The sequence below is a fragment of the Peromyscus californicus genome, unplaced genomic scaffold, assembly GCF_007827085.1.
Source record: "Peromyscus californicus insignis strain IS unplaced genomic scaffold, ASM782708v3 Scaffold_13__1_contigs__length_99412109, whole genome shotgun sequence".
NCBI classification, from domain to species: Eukaryota; Metazoa; Chordata; class Mammalia; order Rodentia; family Cricetidae; genus Peromyscus; species Peromyscus californicus.
The window spans coordinates 16,630,578-16,650,177 of record NW_026294424.1 but is presented as its reverse complement, the minus strand read 5'-3'; the positions used below and the strand labels follow the sequence as shown (position 1 = coordinate 16,650,177).

Genomic DNA, 19,600 nt, shown 5'->3' with positions numbered 1-19,600 from the left:
CCTCCAAGACTGGCCTTGTTTTCCACGGAGCAGGGTAGGGTTAGACCCGAGGGATTTCAGTGTTCACTCTCTCCTATCACACCCTCCATTTCCTATGTGGTTAAAATGATTCCGGGTAGTGGTAGCACTCAAGAAAGAGTCCTACTTCTCAGGACTGCCCTCTTATCTCCTTTGGGCAGAGGAGTTTGCTCTGTCAGCCTCCACTCAAATCCAGATCTGAAAAGTTTTAAACAGTCACACTATGTCAAGATAATACTTAACGAGCTACTTTCCTAATTTGGAATGACCTTCATTTTCCTTCAGCCTAGCCTGGAAAGCCAGACCAGAGTTATTTGTAACTGTCCTTAAGACAAAAGCACACATATGTGCTTTTACTTTCAGATACAATGGGCTTTCCTTTCCCACTCTAATATTATATATAATAAATTATAATAAATAGTATATATTCTATAAAAAAGATAATATATAACATGTAGAATATATACACATACCACATATAATATACATATATGATATATATATTATATATATATACACACATTCTCTTTTTCTTTTTTAAAAGGATTTTTGAATTTTGATTTGATGTGTATTAGTGTTTTGTCTGTGCACCATGGGCACGCAGAGCCTGAGGAGGTGACAAGAGGGTGTCAGGTCCCCAGAAGAGGAGTTACAGACAGCTGTGAGCTTCCATGTGGGTTCTGGGAATGAACTTGGCTTCCTCTGGAAGAGCAGTCAGTGTTCTTAGCTGCTGAGCCATCCGTCCAGCCCCACTTCGTTTTCTTTTCTTGCCTTTGGTACTGTTTTGGTACACTTTGTTTTTATATTTATAATTCTTTTTTTTCCTAGACTTTTTTTAAAGATTTTATTTATTTATTATATATACAGCATGTATGACTGCAGGGCACCAGATCTCATTACAGATGGTTGTGAGCCACCATGTGGTTGCTGGGAATTGAACTCAGGACCTCTGGAAGAGCAGTCAGTGCTCTTAACAGCTGAGCCATCTCTCCAGCCCTTTATAGTAATTCTTAACACCAACTCAATGCCATTAACCCCAACCTATATGTCATGAAAAAAAAAGACATGAACTCAAACTTGGGAGGCTCATACCTCTATTTAACTTTAAAATATAGCGCAAGTGGCCCCAATAAGCAGAGTAATATGCCTATCAGAGCCCAACACTCCAACAAGAGTCACAGGACTCTGGTTTACTAGTGAGTGTTTTATTCCTTCCACTGTGTTAGGCAGTGAGACTTCAGCTGCCCTGAGCTTTAGTCTCTCCCTGACACGATGGCTTGGCCACATTAACATCCACGGAATGGTGCCCAGCCCTCGAACCTCCAATTCTAAATTCCAAGCACGAGCTGCAGCTGCAATGAGAAAATACTTCCTAACAGTTACTATTCTAGTTGATCCACAGGATCGCTGATCCATCCATGATGGAACCTCACTAGGTCTCAAAGGTGAGGAAGTAACTCTCCCTCAAAAATCAGACGACACTGGGCATGCTGACACGTGATCAATAGCACTAGCACCACAGGGTGAAGGTGCTAAGGCAGGAGAATTTTGAGTGTGAGGACAGCTTGTGTCATATAAGTCCCTGTCACAAACACTCAAACAAGCCGGGCTGGAGAAGCGGCTCCATCGACAAAGTGCTTGAAGCACAAGCAGGAGGACTTGAGTTTGGTCGTGTGCAGCAGCCTGTGTACTGAAAGCACGAGGAGGGGCCTGGGAGCTGCTGCTGGCCAGTCAGTCTAGCCAGTCAGTGAGCTCCAGGTTCAATAACAGACCCTACCTGAAAAAGTAAAATGTAAAGATACCCAATGCTGACCTCTGGCCTCCAAATGTACACACACACACACACACACACACACACACACACCCCAACAGATCCAGCCTTTTCTTTTTTTTTTTTTTTTTTTTTTTAAAGATTTATTTATTTATTTATTATGTATACAGCATGTATGACTACAGGCCAGAAGAGGGCACCAGATCCCATTACAGATGGTTGTGAGCCACCATGTGGTTGCTGGGAATTGAACTTAGGACCTCTGGAAGAGCAGTCAGTGCTCTTAACCTCTGAGCCATCTCTCCAGCCCAGATCCAGCCTTTTCATTGAGTAAAATTTTGTTTCCCCCAGGAAAACAGGGTTCTGACCAGCTCTGTAGCAAATGGTAAGTGTTCTCATGTTTCCTTAACACGTAAGTTTGACTCCTGGTAGCCTAGGCCAGGTAAAGCATGTCCTTCAATGCTTGATTTTGTGGAGGGTCATATTTTTCCTGCAATACTAAAATCAACAAAAGGGGACAAGACTAGAAACCACGGCTCTAAAGGTTTCCTGTCTCAAATTTTCACCTTGCCTTTAAAGTTGAGTCTCTTCACAGCCCATGGAAAACAGCCTTGGGAAAAGGGTGAGTTAACTGGGAGAGCTAAAGATGTACTTGTGGTTCTGAAACAGCAATGACCTACCCTTTGTTTCTATTCTCAAAGGAAAAGAAACAAAGCAGAAAATTCTGGGTTCTCAGTTGAGATTGCTCATGATTTCTAACAGAAACTGAATCTATGGTTAGGAGGAAAATGGAAGGGTGGCACAAGCTCAGGGGTCTACAGAGCTGGTGATGATCTGGCTTTGCTCATGCACACTTAAAAAACAGGATGGGCTACTTCTAACCATAATTTTATTTTGTGAGGTTTACAGCCACATCTAAGTGAAAACTCCCACTGAGATTTCTTGTATACGAATCAATCCAAAGACTTCTTGGTGGAGAAATAATACCTCTTGATAAAAGTTGTGCTCTCAGCTTATCAGAGCTTTCATTTCAAAATTTCTAGAAAAGTTGATATAGGGTCAGAGAGAACAAAAAAAGTATTGAATCAATTTTTAAAAATTATGTGTTTGGGCTATGTGTTAAAACCAATTCACCTAATATAACTATGGTATCATGATTTTGTTTACCATTTTCCTGTCAATGTTAAGTTTAGAACATAAAAACAGCCAAATGTGGGGGGGGGGGGCTCTATACAGACATATAACCAATTATGACTAAAATTTAATTAACACTGGGACTGGGGAAATGGCTCAGTTGGTAAAGAGCTTGCCATGCATGTATCAGGACCTTGAATTCAGATCCCTGACATCCACATAACAGCTAGGCATGGACTACGCATTTCTAATCCCAGTGCTAGGGATCCCTCAGACTTGCTGGCCAGGATGCCAAGCCAGATCAGTGAGCTCTCAAAATAAATAAATAAATGAAATGAAATGAAATAAAATAAGAGAGCAATTTAGGAAGACACCCAACATCCGCTCTGGCCTCCATGAGCACATGCACACACATCTGCATACTCATGAACAAGTACTCACCCACAAATACCTGCCTCCTCCACAATTTAATAACCCTGCCTAGAGTCTAATTTGTAATAGAAGAAATCTGGCTCTTCAGTCAACTGTTCTAACAGCAAAAATGGAGTTTCTCCCCAAGGCAAGTGATATTTAAAATATATTTTCAATATTTGTGCTTTTTATGAAAATAACTATACTAAATATTCTATTAAACTGAATGCCTAGGACAAAGAGTAAAAATAACTAACAATTCCAAGGTCAGGTAAGTTTAGGGAACACGTATGTCATTCCACAATGCCTACAGGCTCTGTAAGTCCTTCACTTAAGAAGCATTACATTTACTCAGCCCACAACTTCCAATTATTTTCTAATGAAATGGTCTTTTTACATAACAGTATGTTAACACACTGAAAAACTAGTGCTTTTTAAGGAAGTTGATGGGAAATCTTCAGTTACATCCTATTGCTGACATCCTGTCTTGTTAGCAACTTCTAAAGGTCACACACACTCAGTTTCTTTAGGGTCATTCTTGCCTGCTCTTCTTGCAGTGGGGCTCAGTTAATGCCTGGTTTTGGCCAGGTAATCTACCTCTGCACATCCTGTTAGCCAGAGTTTCTGGACTAAGAACAAGACAGTAAAAACCCTGCCATCCTATGACAGACATGTGCCATGAGTCTCGATGGATGGGGCATTCATAAACAGGAAATGTCGGGATGTGACAACGAAACCACATGTACAGAGATGTAAGGAGGACAAGGAGACAGCAGAATAAGCACAGGACAAGAATACATCTTTAAGAAGCCCACTGTGAAGCCGGGCAGTGGTGGCGCACGCCTTTAATCCCAGCACTCAGGAGGCAGAGGCAGACGGATCTTTGCAAGTTTGAGTTTAGTCTGGTCTACAGAGCAAGTTCCAGGACAGCCAGGGCTACACAGAGAAACCCTGTCTTGAAAAACAAAACAAAACAAATAAAAATTTCAGTGTGGTATAGAGAATATACCACACTGAAAGCACTAAAAACCAGCAAGTTAAAAAAAACATCAGGGTGTTAGTGACAAATTTAGAGTGATCAAGTTTCTTTGCAAAGTTCTGAGAGGCAGAGGAAAACATTAGGGCAGGAGAGAAGTAACGCCACTAGTAAATGCTCACAATGTGCCAGACTCTGAGAAGTGATGTGTTCAGACTGTGTACTCTGTCTCGACACTGTGATGGTTGGGAGATAAAGACCTGGCATCATCTCCCTTTCACACATCTCTTCCTTTCAAAGCTCTCCTACGGGTCCCAGATCATACTGAATTTTATAACTTGCCTAATACTAAAAAAAATGGAAGTCATGTGATTATGTCTGCACTCTTTCTTCTACACTAATAGTCTAAATTAGTGGAAAAACATAAATTATTAAACATTTTTATAGAGTTTTGAGTTTCATTACTTGCAGGACCTTTGAAAGAATGTAAAAGCATGGAGACTGAAAAGGAAGCTAACTGTCACCAAATATAAAGCCCTGAGCTTTGAAGGAATACAAGCCTCTTAAAATCAGCATTCTAGCCAGGCGGTGGTGGCGCACGCCTTTAATCCCAGCACTCGGGAGGCAGAGGCAGGAGGATCTCTGTGAGTTTGAGGCCAGCCTGGTCTACAAAGTGAGTTCTAGGAAAGGCGCAAAACTACAGAGAAACCCTGTCTCGAAAAACCAAAAAAAAAAAAAAAAAAATCAGCATTCTAATTGTTTGCAAGGGATATAGGCACTTCTCAAAATAAAGTTTACGTTTTCAACTTATAAAAGTACATATTTGTTACAGAACACTGGAACACAGGAAAGAACAGACAAACAAAAATCACAGGTGATCCTCTCACCCCTCACCCAGAGCATCATGTGTGTTCTCTTATTTATTTCAGATCTTACCATTGAAATCACTTTGTTTTGCTTTCCCCTTGTATTAAAAACTTCTCATTTCTAAAATTTGTATTAGTCTAACCACTTACATTAACCTTTTTTCCCCAACAACAATCCTATCTGGTCTATATAATGCTTCCGTCATCCTACAGGGAAGGTTCAGTGGACATTACTATTGCTGCAATGAAACACCATGATCAAAAATAACTTGGGAAGATGAAGGTTTATTTTTCCTACACTTCCACAGCCTTGTTCATCATCTAAGGAAGTCAGGGCAGTAGCCTAAAGACAGAAGCTAAAGCAGAGGCCATGGAAGGATGCTGCTCACTGGCTTGCTCCTCATGGCTTGCTCAGTCTGTTTTCTTATAGAACCAGACCATCAGCCCAGAGATACCACCACCCAGAGTGGACTGAGCCTTCTTCCCATGAATCACTAATTTAAAAAATGCCCTAAGGCTTGCCTACAGCCTTATCTTAGGGAGGCATTTTGTTAATTGAGGTTCCTTCCTCTCAGATGAATTTAGCTTGTGTCAAGTTGACATAATATCTAGCCAGAATAGTAATTGAGGCAGAAAAGGGTTAATGACTTGCTCATGCTTATGAAGAAACAGTGCAGCTGGAATTCAGACACAGACAGCATGGCCCAGAGTAAGCACTCTAAACTACCACACTGTATGGCATCTGTAGCATTCTGTCCTCTAATTTACCAATATGGACAACTGGGCTATTATCTAACATTTTAAATCATGTTATAATATACATTTTCATAGACAGAATCTGAGGTACTAATCTAAGCCAATTCAGAAAGTCAAACTCTTATCTCAGCAAGTTCCATTTATTTTCAGCTGGCCAACAACAGCTGTAGAAACATCTAAATGGCTTGCATTTCATAAACCAACTCGTTGCTCCACCTCCCCATGGTATGACTTTCATGTGGCCCTCACCTGTCCACTCCACTGCCATCTGCAGCAGATTTCAGTAGATTCCATTTGCTTTCACACTGTACAAAGAGCCAGCTAACATTCTGAGTCTGTTCCCTGTGACCCCCAATGTACATAAGCAAATTCCACAATTTTTTAATGTCTGGAATATCTTAATACTCAGCTTATTCTTTCCTTGCCTTTTAAGCTCGTGCTAATACAGAGCAAAAAGATGAAAGCTATCCTGTAAGGTTGAAGAAATGCACAATCCAAGGAGTGGTGGCCTGAGTGGGCAGGTAATGGTGTACTCAACAAGTACTCAGTGTACTTTCCTATGGAAAGAGGAGCTTCAAAGTTCCCATTATCCAAGGACACATTCAAATCAAAACGGAAAGACAAAACAACAAAAAAGTGGACATCAATAAGTGCAATTCATTTTCTAACTGCAAAAAGTATCATAGAAAATGCATCATCCAACAAAAATGAAGGATCAAAACATATGAAGAAGCTATTTGGGGTTAGGACGTAAGTCAGTGGTAAAGTCCTTGCCTCAAATGCATTAAAGCCCTGGGTCCGATCCCTAGTACCACTACAACCACACACTCACCCACAAAATACAGAAGCTGTCTCCATACTTTCCATGTTACAAAAAGTATACTTATACATTCTAAAAGCATATCTAAATTCAACTTATTGACCAAAAGGTATAATAATTATAAACAATAAATCTCAGAACAAGGCACTTTCATAAGTGGAAATGTTGAAAGCAACAAAAGAAGCAAAATTTAGAATATAGTTGGGCGGTGGTGGCACACATCTTTGATCCCAGCACTGGGGAGGCAGAGCCAGGTGGATCTCTGTGAGTTCGAGGCTAGCCTGGACAGCCAGGGCTACACAGAGAAACCCTGTCTCAGAAAAAAAAAATTAGAATACATTAAAAACATAAAGAAAGTAATATGAGAAACAGCTATTCTAACTATAAAATTATAATATATCTATATTCAAATTTCTATTACACTTTACATTTATTTGTTAAATGCCATCTTACATATTTCAAGAAAATTTAAAAGGAACTTGGTTTATCTGAAGCCCCTCAGAGCTCATTCACTGTTTTCGTAAGAAGTCCCTGTTCTGCTTCTGCTTCTACTCATTAATACAAATACTGCATTTTAAAAAGCAAGCATTTTACTGCTGAACCCTCAAATGAACTGGCTGTTTGTAGCCCTAAGGGCAGCTTCCACCTCTACAGCCTTTCCCAGCTCTCACCATGGCACCAACAGGCTCGCACCTGTACAGGACCATCCTAAGGAGAGCTCCCTAAGGTACTTTTTTTTTCTTCACTATTTTGGCTTGAAAACATGACTTTCTATTGGAAAGAACTGAAAGAACACAGTCACAAAACTAATATGATATATAAGTGTGCTTTCTTATACACCCCAGGACCACCTGACACAGTGGGCCGCACTCTCCCACATCAATCATCAATCCAGAACACACCCCACAGGCTTGCCTATGGGCAATCTGATGGCTGCACTTTCTCAATTGAGGTTTTCACTCCTCAAATTACACTAGCTTGGGTCAAGTTAACAAAAAACTAATCAGGATAATACAATACTAGCCAATATCAAGTCCTGCAGACAAACCATTAATGAATATGTATATAAAAAACAAACAGGTGGAGTCCACAGGGTGATACCCAATGCCCCTTATTAAATATAATAAATCTAAAATATAAGACTTTTTCTTTTAAACTTCTAGGGCCCCAACTTTCATTTAAGTCAGAAAATCAGTATATGTTGTAGTAAGTGGTAAGTGTGGGAAGGAAGCATAAGAAAGGTGTGGAAAGGTATTACCCATAGGCCCAGCAAAACCATGCATCCACCATTTGCATGGAGGCAGCTTAGTTCAAAAGACTGAACTCATATTGAACCCCAAACAAACATAAGAATGTTGTTCTGAGTGAGGAGGGACATGATGCCTTACTGCTGAGAGAAAGGCTCAGTGTTCATGAACATTTAAAGAGGACTGACATAGAGAATACTAGAATCATTACTTGCCCACATGTACTTTTAAAGACCACCAAAATCTAAAAAAGCACTAAAATAAAGAGAAAAGCAATCATCCCCACTTCTTGGTAAATGAACAATTTTGCTCAAGTAAAATGACAACTTTCAAGCTAGTCCGTTAACCTACAGCTATTTTAAGGCAGGCCAAGGTTGTTTAGTGCCTGTCACATAGCTTGCTCCCAATATTTTGGCAGTTCTCCAACACATGCCAATGTTTCTACCCAGCCCTGCTGGAATCACATCCCATTTATCTCTAAAGACACATCAAGTAACACGATGCTACATTTCACACAAACCTGCTATTTATTCCCATCAAGTCACTCTGAACAATGCCTTCCTAGGGAAAAAAAATTCAGACTGCCATCTGTGTGGATGCAGCCTAGTCCAAAAGTTACTACTCACATTGGTCCCCCAAAAAATTTCAGAATGTTGCACAATGTTAGAAGAAAGACTCTGTGTTATTGCTCGAAGAAAGGCTAAATACTTATCAACTATAAGGAGGAGCAAACGGAAAAGAATGACCAAATCCAAAAGGACACTGGACTGTGGACGCCAAGTCCTTGGCAGGTGGTTACTGCCTGCACTTTTAAAGCACTCTATTGACTGGGTGTATTTTAAAGGACAATTCTAGTTTTTAATGTACTCCATTACTACCAGGAAAAGAAAAATTGAACTAAGCAATACATCTTGTAAAAGTCAAGTGTTGTTCTCTAATTGTTAATATTTGGAAAAAAATAAAACGCTCTTCAAAAACAAGCTGGAATGGTTAACCACATGCTGTTACATTCCATTCTGTCAAAAAAAACATATCTAATGGGCACATTTGAGGCTTTTGCTCTGCACAGCTGCCCAACATTCCAGCATCAGGTCAGCTACTGATACATGCTTTACATTAAATGTCTAGTTGTTTTAAAAATAGAAAATATTGAGAAGCAATTCTGAAGTATGACCCATGCAAGTCACAATTCCATGTGAACAAGTTTCCTTTTACAAGAGGGCAACCCAGCAACAATATACACTACAATTAATAATAAGTGTACACATGCAAACACTAATAAAACACAAGAAAAATACATATAAAAATCCAACTGATATACAAAACAACTTTTCTTTAAAATAAGATGACAAATTGGCCTGACCTCTCACTAAACTTTTCCCCTTTAAGAAAGAAGTAAGATTTATTTATTTATTTTTTTTTTTAGAATTCCTCTGAACACTGGTGTTCATGCTGTCAGGAGCAAATACTTCAAAAGCAAAATAAAATGGATAGTGAGAACCATCTGATCATCAGGGAAACTCAAGAATTCCTTTAGCATGGGTTTTGATTTTAAAACAAGCAAACAAATCAACCACAAAAACCCTACCTTTAAAACAACCACCCAAAAATCTGTTTAAAGTTCTCTTCAGAAACTAACCAGAATGATTAACCACATACTGGTAGATTTTATGTGCTGGGGTCTTTACTTCCCAAATGACACCTAAATGTCTTTGCTCTGAGGCCTTTTTCTCAGCTCCACTCCAGAGATAAGTTGGGAATCTTTGGACAGTTGACAGCACAGAGTTATCAAGCACTGTGAGAAGGACCAGAACCCCTCTTAGAGATGCCACCTGACTGATACCTCTGGACACCACTGGCCTCCCAAAATAGTGGCAGGTGCTCTCAGGCACTCAGAAGTCCAGCCAAGACCACATTCCAGCTCCCTGTTCTCCTCTAGCCTGGGCCACTGGGATGTTTTGGCAATGTCTGGGCTGGCTGCCACCCTAGTGTCAAGACCCAACATTTGTAGCTGCCTAGAGGTCCAGCTGAGGTCTCTACCCAGTTTCAGCAGAACATCAAGCATTTCCTTTGATGGGTTTCTGTCACCTGCTAAGAAAAGATTCTCATCAGGTTGGAAGTTTCTGAATCCCATTTGTGTAAAGGAGCCCACCTAGTGCTGCTCAGTTCCATTCCAGTGAAGTTCAGACTTCCCCATCAACCTGGGAGAGGAGTTGTCACTGCCCTTTAAACACTTCCTGTTTAAACCAGGAAGAACATCATCATTTGTCATTTTCCTGGAGTCCCACCATCCCAGACATGACGAACAACAAGCCCAAAGTGCCAACAGAAATCGTTGGAAAGGGCTTTATTTTCCAATTAAAAGGTATTTATGCATTCTTTCCCTTGATTAACTATTTCCCTGGTTCATGTGTCAGAAAGGGATCAGCCACAAGACCAAGGCAGCAAAATTCCCTGCCATCTCTCTGATGTTCTAGGGATCACAGAACTGCCTTACCTATCAAGTATGTCTATTGCTTTTTATTAAAAACAGATCCTAGATCTAAAGCTATCTTCAGAATTCAAGTAATTCAAAGACCCTAAGAAAACCAAGCTCTAATCTATGCTTTCAACAGCTACAACCAAGCTAAAGTCATAAAATGTATTACAATAAAACCCAGACTGTAATAACCACATCCATTCCATTGGCAACACATTGTGGCATAGCTGTTTCAATGACTCTAAAATCTGAGGACAAAAAGTAAAATCAGATGTTGGTTGTCCAACCCATCTAGAGATACTTCCCAAGGGAACTGACCAACTCTAATGGGAATTCCTTTCAAAACAAAACAGAAAGCACATATTACCTAATGAGAACTTCATTTCTGGTATTTTTCCACTGGAGAGAAATATCTATCATGAATACATTTTATATTCTGTTTCTTTACCACTTTTAACTGCTCTTAAAATAGAACACAGCACCAGACAGTATTCATGTAGTGGTTTTGACTACTGTCAGTAATCACCATTCATGTGTTGCCACACTGTGTGCAGACACAAGAGTGGTGAGCATCATGTGATTACAGACTGTCAAGCCTGTGTTGCCACGCTGTGTATAGACAGAAGAGTAGTGAATGTCATGTGATTACAGTCTGTCAAGCCTCTGTGACTCAGTTTGAGATCTGATGACTGGTCCTCTGTGTTGATGAGCTATGAGGGGTGGGATAGGGTGGGGGGACTAAATACCAAAATGTTAAGTGCCTGCTTCTGGTTGTAGAATACTTAGTCATCTTTACTTTCCACATGACCTGGAGCATTCACTTACTATTTTGGTAATAAAATGATTTAAAAAATATTTTTGAGCCAGGCACGGTGGCTCATGCCTACAATCCCAGCATTTGGGAGACTGTGACAGTTGAATTACTTCAAGTTCAAGGCCAACCTGAGCTACTTAGGGAATTCTAGGACAGCAAGCTACCCAGCAAGACCATGTCTCCAAATCAATCAAACAAACAAACAACAAAACCCCTATACATACACATATAAATACACAACACACACAGACATCCTGGAGGTCACCCTAGGTGTGTTCCTCAGGAGCCATCCACCTTTTTATTGTATTTTATAGTATTTTATGTATATGAGTGCTTTTCCTGCATGTATGTATGTGCACCATGTGTGTGTCCGGTGTCCTCGGAGGCTAAAAGAGGGAGCTGAGTCCCCTGGTACCGGAGTTATAGAAAGTTGTAAGCTATCACGTGGGTGCTGGGAACTGGACCTGGGTTCTCTGCAAGAACAGTCTGTGCTCTTAGCTGATGAGCCATCTCTCTAGCCACACTACTTTTTTTTTTTTTTTTTTTTTTTTTTTTTTTTTTTTTTTTTTTTTTTGGTTTTTCGAGACAGGGTTTCTCTGTGTAGCTTTGCGCCTTTCCTGGTACTCGCTTTGGAGACCAGGCTGGCCTCGAACTCACAGAGATCCGCCTGGCTCTGCCTCCCGAGTGCTGGGATTAAAGGCGTGCGCCACCACCGCCCGGCTAACCACACTACTTTTTGAAACAAAGTCTAATTGGCCTGGAGCTCACCAATTAGGGCAGGCTGCCTAGCCAGCAAGCACCGAGAATCCACCCATCCCTTCTTGCTCAGCCATGAAATTACAAGCTTTTTCATATGGGTTTGGAGGGTGGAACTTAGGACTTCAGGCTCGTGGCAAGCACTTTACCAACTAAGTTATCTACCAGCTCTATATTTTGTATTTGTTACAATGACATATTAATTTATGCATTTCTGAAAGCATATATTCTTTACAAACCACTGGGGAAAAACTCAATACATCATGTACACTAGCAGACAGTACCAAATATTTGGGGTACTTAAAAAGTGGTAAGAAAAAAAGTGAGTATTTTAATACCATTAATAATTCTCAGAAAAGCTTTCATATACTCCAGGTTAAAAAATACAATGGAAAATGACCAAGTATCACAGATCAAAATAAATTTACTTTAATGAACAATGTAGGTTTTCCCTTCCCTTTAATCAAACAGGACAAGGGACGGGAAACATGTCCTCCCTCAAGACTGTCAAGCTGGTAAAGAACATGTCAGAAAAACATGTGGCACCTGAATATTCAGACATGGTCTGAAAACAAACACACTAGGTGTTTTTAAGAGACACCTAAAAGAGTAGGGAGACAAATTTTTTGCAAAGCCAAAGACCATAGCCATTATGGACACATGGCCTCCTGGACACTGTTTTTGTCAGGCTCCCTTGTGGCTCAGTTCCTACATCTTTTCCCACACTCTAAAGAAGTGACAAGGTCTAAAAAAAGGAGTATTTAATTGAGGAATGGGGAAATCACTTCAAAATTAGTATACTTCATCCTTTCATTACTGATACTACTTTCCCCTAAATTCTGGTAGAAAAAATTTAAACAAAAGATGAGCAGCTTGTCAAAGTCACCCATGTGTTCAATAAAAGGTCTTTTATCTTCTGAGTACAACATATAAAGTATATTCTGTGTGTGTATATACATACATACATATATATAGACACATATATACACATTATATATATATATGTACATAACTAGAATTTATGTATAGTTCTAGGATTTAGAAAGTAACTTTTATTCAAATTTAAGCCATGCAGACCTTTGAGATGGCTCAGCAGGTAAAGGCAGTTACCTCTACCCATGATGATCTGACTTTGGTCTCTAGAGCCCACATGGTAGAGGAGAGAACTGACTCTTACAAGTTGTCCTCTGATCTCCACATGCACGCCATAGTGTGTGCTCACACACACACAGACACACTCACACACAATAAATAAAACAATTTTTTTTCAAATTTAAGTTATGCAATACTATCATCATACTTTCAAATCCTGGCAAAAGAAGGTATTCAAGAACTATTTACCAAATCCAACTAATAATGCAAAGTAATCTCAGAGTAGCTGCAAATGGAGAACATTAATAGTATAAATGCTTACTGGGTAAAAAGAACAGTTTATGAAGAAATGTGCTACTTTCACATATTAGAACCTAAGCTGATTAAAGGCTTGTTTCCAGCAAGTGGTCACTACATCGTGTGTTAATACATAAATTCCACTGGTGACACAGCCTTCTACAAAAAAACAGAAGTTAGAGTAATTTAATAGCTCTTCTGATGTAAAAAAAAAAAAAAATTTTTTTTTGCCAAGCATTATCAAAGAAGTAGCTCATACAGATTAGGCATTCCCAAGAGGAAATTCAAATGAACCGAACACCTACTATGTGCTCGGCACTCTGCACTGCTGTCTCATGGTCACTAGATGAGGAAGTAATAGTATTTGTTTTTTCGGATGAAGAAAGTAAGTAGGCCAAGGCGAGGTGCAGCCACACCTAGCCATAGCCACATAGCTAATGAACAAGAACATGAGGATCTGGGCTCAGACCTTTTGGCTTTTTCCAAGGTTAGGAAAAATTTCTGCAGCAACAAAGTCATCCTCAATAACCTGGATTCTGACTTCATTAAATTACAAATTTATGAAAAGAAACGATTAGATTTTCTCCCAAAACAGAAGTTAGCAAGTAATATTTGTAATGTTTCATCTACAAGGGAAGAGTGGGCAAGGTACCTTCAGAAGCCCTACAAATCAACAAAGAAACATTTTAAAGAAATGTGAGCTAAAGACTGAACATTTTACAGAACACAGAGTCCAAATGGTCAATAACAGAAATACTCCATCTCAGTAATCAGAAAAATTGCAAATAAAACAATTTTTTCACAAATATCAACTGGATTCAGAATTTTAAAGTTAGGAAGTGAACTAATGGTGAGGTTCTAGAGTAAATGCAATGTTTACAAACCGAGAGCAGTCATCCAACTGCTACAACTTGGCACCATCTGCTCAGGCTGACGATGACGTAACATTCATTTCTTGGACAGACATGGTATGTATGTTGCCACATGTATACTAAGACACAGGTACTCAAGTCACTCACATCTGCCCTTTTATAGCAGTGAAAACAAAAAACAAAAAACAAAGCTAGCATCAATCCAAATATCCACCTATAGTAGACTGATGAATAAGCTGTGGCTGTATAGAATACCTACGACCAGCACTGGAAGAGTGAAGTATAGAAGCAAAATTTATGAATTTTAGGACTAGATATTAACTTAAAAGGCAAGTCAGAAGATATATAAAATATAACTTTGCTTATTTAAAGTTAAAAATATATAAGTAAGACTTTCAAGAGAAGGCTAATCCACAGACATAGAAATGATAAGCACAAAATGGACACAAAGGTGGAGGCACTCACAAGGTAGCATAAGGTTAATAGTTTTCGTCCACTACTCAGTAGTCAATACTAATTTGGGAAAAACAGTTCTAAGGAAAGAATAGAGCTGGGCAGGACTAAATGCCAAGAGTGCAGGGGGTCTGAGCTCTCCAGGATCCAGGTCCACTGTCTCAAAGTTCTCTTCAGCTAGTACTGATTTTTAAACTTCAGAGGTATTTTAGGAAGGAGTGCAAAACACTGACTAATCTAGATAACCAATAATAAACAGGACTATCCAGATTTCTCCATCTAGTGACAAGAAACACGTGTGCATACACATGCCCAGACATACTTCAGCATAAAAAGGAAGCATAAAGGAAGCTTTGAAATTTTAAAAATTTATTAGTCCTCGTGTCTGTATGTGTGTACGACAGGGAGGGGCATGTCACAATGTGGACAACTCTGTGGGTCTGTTCTCTCCTCCCACCACTTCATGGGTTTGGGAAATAGGACTCGGGTTTTCAGGTTTGTACCTTCACTCACAGGAAGCTTTTGACATTCTGAAAGAGCAGGACAGAGTTCCTTAGCTGAATGTCCAAACGTTCTGTATATTTTATTAAAATGCAGAGATTGACTGGAAAGTTCTGGAGTGGATTCCATAGGGTGCAATCCTAACAAGCTACTGAGGGATTCTATTAATGGTGGTCCATGAATGAATGATATCAAAATGCCGTTTCCAAAGATGATTTTTTTTAAAGATTTTCTTTAATTGTGTGTGTGTGTGTGTGTGTATGTGTGTGTATGTGTGTGTGTGTGTGTGTGTGTGTGTGTGTGTGTGTGTGTGTGTGTGTGTGTGTATGTGCCCGTGAAGTCAGATTCCCTGGAACTAGAGTTTCAGGCAGTTGTGGGTGGCCTAACATGGGTGCTGGAACCAAACTCAAATGGTCCTTTATTAGAGCAGTGGATACTCTTAACCATTAAGTCATGACTCAGTCCCAAGAGACTGTTTTAAAATAGAAAATATATGTCTATCCAATTGGAATAAGTTTTATTCATTAGTTACAAAAAATGTTATTCTTATACTACATAATCTTGAATACAATATAATGACTATCAAGAAAATCAGAGAATTAAACTTGGTCTTTTGAAGAAAAGGTGCTGGATAAAATGCATAGTCTGAAAGCTTACGAGAGAAATCCTCGGAGCTACAGTGGTAGCTTTTTTAGCTGAGACCCTGGCTCCTTCCTCATGGAAGGTTAGCCTGCATGCCTATAACCTGCAGAAGGACCCAGGGCTACACAAGGAAATCTACTGAGTAGTAGAAAAGGCCTCTTAAAAGACAGCTGCTGGTGAGAGCTCACTCTAACTAAAGGAGTGTCACTGCTGAGGACGAAAGTCAGAAAGTTAACAGAAATACTAACAACAACTTGGACTGTAAGGTGATCGCTAAAAATACACTCTTTAGCCAGGCGGCAGGAGGATCACTTAAGCCCCTGAGTTTTAGATCAGTGGATCCTGTCTCAAAAACAACTAAGTACAAAATAGGATCTTAAAATGAAAAGCTCAAAATTATTTTTTTTTTAAAAAAATACATCAGGTTATTGCCCCTCATGTTTAGCTAAATCTGTTTTGTAGTAAAGTCCTTCTATCTCAAAATAGTATCTCCGCATGTAAAGTCACACTTCATAATAAGACAAAAGGACCAAATTCTCCAAAGAAGCTGTTGGTGTCAGGTTTCTGCTCAGGATGATCTCCCTCCTTGCTTCTCACCAGTGACTGAAGACCAGGGACAGTCCTGCCCCAGGACTTCTCATCACTGCAGAGATGACAGTCACAAAGTGCTTAAACCAACAGAGTCTGCAGCTGGTGTGAAGTTAGGACAGCTAAACCTCCTGTGACATCAACACAGGGTATTTTTTACAACGTAGTAAATCCAAAATGTCTGCATAATCCATGCACACTATACTCAAAAAATCTTTATGCAACATGGTTTCAGACAGCCAGCACGGCCGTGAAGCTCAGATCCAAAGTCCCATCTTTGATCTAAGTATTGGAGGCTCCAAATAATATATTACACACACCACAATACTCCACAAACACACTAAACATACAACCCGACACACATCACATACACACCCCACACACTTATCACCCCCACACACTAACCACACCACACACTTACCACATATCACACACACACACACACACACACACACACACACACACACACACACATCACACAGATTACAGGCGGTTCTACTCTACACTAACAGATTCATCAGAGATTAAAAACAAAACAAAAGCAGGCCCACCCTTGGCTTTGAAAGGCTGCCCTTCTCTTCCAGTCAGCATACTGAAGTCTGCCTTTCACGTTTACATTTTAGGACAGCCTGGGGTGACATTTGAAATTTATCTCACTTGCCACCTCATGCCTCATAAATGAAATACAGAAGGGACATTTCCTGTGTACCAGTGGAGACTTCAATGATACTCGGAACCAAATACCAACAGCAGAGGCTTCAACCCCTGTCCTCAGCAACATCTATGAAAATATGTACATAAAATACATATAAACAACCGTAAGTGCATCCAGTAACCGTCATAACCCATAAGTCATGCCTGGAGGGTTGATTTGACTACCTAAACCTACAAGTCTGGTTCTGAAGTCCATCAATTTGCTATCAATCATGACATTTATCAACAAATCCTTAACAGAGAATCCAAATAAATAATTGTACTTGTGCAGAAAAAGCAAATTAAAAAAACAGGTTAAAAGAATCACAAAATTTTCTTTTAGAACAACCAATGGAATGCTATATTTTAATGCATGTTTCTAGAAGCGTATGATTTGAAATGAAAAATCATTTCACTTCAAAGATGGTTTCCTAGGGGAAAAATCCATTTTCTCAGAAATGACCAAAGATAGACAAGGAACTATAACGTCATGACGGTGACGGTCTAATTAATAATCACCAACTTTTCATAAATGATGGAATCAATGCCTATCTGGGTTGTGGCTACGGTTTATGAGCGATGCACAGAAAAGCTGGGAATCCACACCGAATGCACCACAGCCTCTGCACACCTCTGGGCCGTGTCCTTCTGCAGCCCCTCCCTCCAGTGCTGGTCCCCGGTTAGCATCAGACTCCCGCCCGCCCGCATCCGCAGGACAGCTGCTTTGGCCTGCATCAGTGCTGCAGGGCGCGCCTTGTCCCCCACTGCCAACAGGCGGGGCAGGAAGAGTCGCCCCCAAAGCGAAGGCTGCCCCCCCTCACACCCTAGGTGACCTGCTCCTCCCAATGCCACATCTCGACACAGCAGCATGACAAGGTAGAAGCAGTTCTGGGCGCAGGCAAAGGGCTGCTCTGGGCCTGGGTGGGGCCGGGCGGGGGCCGCAGGCGCCGGGTGGCTGTGCCAAGCCCTGCCGGCGAGAAGCCCGGAGGCTGCGATACTGCTGCATTGTGCTGCATCACGGAGAGGGCACGGTAAGCCATCCATCTTGCCAAAAACGCACATCCCCGCCCAAAGAGCCCGCACTGAATCCATTTTCTCTCCTGCTGAAGCACTCCCACACGTCCCTCTCCTCACTATCTGCTCTGGCTTGACTGCAAAAATAACGGGCAACGCGTTCCGTACAGCCAACCCCCATTCGACGGCAGCACCTGGCACCTCTCCTGTCACAAAAACAAAGGGAAGGCTCCCCCGGAGCGGCTGCCTTGAGCCGGTGACCAGAGGCTTCCAGGCCACCTACCCCAAGCAGGGCCCGAGGGTCGCCGCGCCCTCACTAACCTGTTGAAGACTGGATGGCAGGAGGCAAGGCGGGCGCGGCGCCCCAGGGCGGCTCCCCCAGCCCTGCGCGGGCGCGGGACTGGGCGCGGCGGGGGCGGCGGGGCGTGCTGGGCTGCAGCAGCGCAGCCCGTACCACTCTGGCCGCAGCCCCGCGCCGTTACGCACAGAGCCTAGAAGAGTCCCTGGGAGACCCCACACTCGGCACCCACCCCCGTGACAGGGCCCACGGAGCCCGATGGCAGGCGTCCTCACTGCGGAGCCCGCCGCTCCCCGAGGGCCGCCTCCCCGCCCCCACGGCCTCCGGGGCGCAGGGCAGCAGCAGCGTCACGCGCCCTGGCCCGCGCCCCTCCTCCGCCCCCTCCCCCCGCAGACAGCCTCGGGTGAGCTGGCATCCTCCTGCCTCGGACCCCGACCTACCTCCGGGGGTGGGGTGGGGGCGCCGGGGTCCCGTCCTCCTCCCGCTCCTCGGCGGCCGGGCGGGTGGGCCAGGGAGACGACTCCGCGGGGCTGGCTGCGGCTGGGGCCGGGGCTCACAGGACGGGACCAGTGGGCGCTGCTGCGCGGGGCTGCGCGCTCGCTCCGAGAGGAGAGGCGGCCGGGGGAGGGACTGGAGGAATCCGCAGCCTGAACGGCGACAGCTGCACTGATTCCGGGGGCTGGGCGGGCGCGGGGCGGGGAGGAGGGAGGAGAGAGAGCGCGGGGCGGGCGCGGCAAGGCTCAGCGTCGGGAGCGCGCACACGCCTCCGGCACCTCCCAAGCTTCAGCGGCTCCTCCCTGTCGCGCGCCCTGCGCCCTGCGCGCAGCCCTGCAGCCAGGCAGCTGCCCACCCGGCGCGGGCTCGATGATGCGCGGAACGGCAAGCGCGTGCACGCTCCCCCCCCCCCCTCCCCCGAGCTCCGGCGCTTCCCCGGCCCCGGGCCGCGCTCCCTGCGACAGGGTCTGGCCTGGGCGGGGTGGGTACGGCTGCAGCCGCTACCGCGGGAGCCATAGGACAATGGGGGCTTTTGTCCCTGCATCCGGCGAAGGCCAATTACACGTTTAATTTGAGGCTAATTCGATTATCTCCATGGAAAAAGACA

General features: G+C 42.5%; 1 protein-coding gene across 2 annotated transcripts in view; it reads right to left on the bottom strand.

Annotated features, from left to right (window-relative positions):
• Positions 1 to 19,162, bottom strand: part of Sptbn1 (spectrin beta, non-erythrocytic 1) — a 177,178-nt gene extending 158,016 nt beyond the window's left edge. Inside the window, exon 1 of one of the 2 annotated variants that reach the window (XM_052734569.1) lies at positions 18,939 to 19,162. The gene's annotated coding sequence lies outside the window, so the exon portion shown is untranslated. Of the gene's footprint in view, positions 1 to 18,521; positions 18,634 to 18,938 lie in introns of those variants that run through there. The other variant, XM_052734571.1, reaches the window with a different exon arrangement.
• Positions 19,163 to 19,600: the final 438 nt, after the last annotated feature.